Source organism: Heterodontus francisci, unplaced genomic scaffold (genome assembly GCF_036365525.1).
Source record: "Heterodontus francisci isolate sHetFra1 unplaced genomic scaffold, sHetFra1.hap1 HAP1_SCAFFOLD_102, whole genome shotgun sequence".
In the NCBI taxonomy this organism is placed as follows: domain Eukaryota; kingdom Metazoa; phylum Chordata; class Chondrichthyes; order Heterodontiformes; family Heterodontidae; genus Heterodontus; species Heterodontus francisci.
In genome coordinates, this window is record NW_027140380.1 from 5,504,496 (window position 1) to 5,506,208 (window position 1,713).

General features: G+C 40.3%; 1 non-coding gene across 1 annotated transcript; it reads left to right on the forward strand.

Moving 5' to 3' along the window:
- The first annotated feature begins 440 nt into the window (after positions 1-440).
- Positions 441-514, forward strand: trnat-agu (transfer RNA threonine (anticodon AGU)). The gene has a single exon. It is a non-coding gene; the product is annotated as a tRNA-Thr (tRNA).
- The last annotated feature ends 1,199 nt before the right edge of the window (positions 515-1,713 follow it).

The window sequence follows — 1,713 nt, forward strand, 5'->3', positions numbered from 1 at the left end:
GTTCTGTAACCTTTTGGAAAAAATTGAATTATGTATTTTCTTCCAAAACATTCATTCTCAGTTCTGGGAAAAATAGAGAATATGATTGACTGTATCAGTAAGTGGGAAAAGTTAAAATATTCTGTGACCAGTGGAGAAATGGGATGAGAATAAATAGTAGCAAAATACTGCGGATGCTGGAAATCTGAAATAAAAACAATAAATGCTGGAACCACTCAGCAGGTCTGGCAGCATCTGTGGAAAGAGAAGCAGAGTTAACGTTTCGGGTCAATGACCCTTCTTCGGAAGTTCCGAAGAAGGGTCACTGACCCAAAACGTTAACTCTGCTTCTCTTTCCACAGATGCTGCCAGACCTGCGAAGTGGTTCCAGCATTTGTTGTTTTTTTTTGAGAATAAATAGTGCCCTTCTCTGATTTCAACTGCACAAGCACTTGCAATCTGGCTCTGTAGCTTAGTTGGTTACAGCACCTGTCTAGTAAATAGGAGATCGTGGGTTCAACTCCCAGCAGAGCCTTATTACAGTGTGCTTTAGAAGTTTCCTAATCAATAATTTTATCCATGTCTTGTGAACTTTGACTTCGAATTCAAATTACATAATGAATTTCAGTCACAGGAGAAAACAGCCATTGTGAAGGATCTGAGTTTGGAATGGCTGTTCCTCCTTGTACAGAAATTCAGTGCTGATATTTCAAAGGCAACTTCTTTCATAGAAGTTTGTTCACAGATGCATTCAACCTGGAAAAAAGCTCGACATTCATCTCACTGAAGGAAAGTGTGACCGTGTTGTCTGTTTCAGAGTGTTTCTGTCGTTATGTGTTGCTTTCAACCGTGACTGGGACATGACGCAAGCGAGAGGGTTGAGCCGAGGTTTGGAATATTTGTCAGTCAGGAACAAGAAAAATCAAAGGAAGCGAATAAGAAAACCTGTGTCTCATGTGGTTACCGAGAGACGGTGAGAAGATATTAAACTTTGTTCTATTCAATACAGCTGTGATTAACTTTGACGTTTTCTGCCTTTTGTAAACAGTATTTGAAGTGTCTCGGGAACAGTGTTCAGTGGGGTCTGGGTGAGCAGTTGCGGAGTGTAACAGGGTCAGGACTGGATGCAGGAAGTTCTCTGACAGTCTCTCTCTCTCTCTCTGATGGGTTTGAGTTGATTTTCAACTGGCAGCTGTTGGTGTTTCAATAAATGAAAGAAGTTCCCTCCACCCATTTTTTGGACAGACAGTGTATTACAAGGATGTAAAGGGTTAATGCTGAAAACAGTGGCTTCAACCCCTCCCACTGTCAGAGTGATGATGTAACAGTCACATGAGATGAGGTTTGGGAGGAGAGAGCAGCACCAAGGATGTCAGTATCGGAGGCTTGATGAGTGTGTATATAGTATTGTGTTAATTAGAAAAGAGTTCTTAGTTCTTTCAGCTGGAAATGTGTCCAGAAAATATCGAGAAATTCACAATTTTATTATTCAGGAGTCGAAACACAGATATTAATTCCAAGTGACAGTTCTGGGTTCATTTAACAAAAAAAAACGGTAGAGAATAATATCACTCACTGATTGAAATCCCCCAGTGAGGAGACAGTTAAACAGGTGATCTATTGGGGCATCCTTCGATCCAAGGTTTCGGCAGCATTTAATCTCTCTTTTTGGTGAAATTCTTTGTTATTTGCATCTTCTTTTTAATCCAGCTTTGATGGGTGGGTGAAAAAACT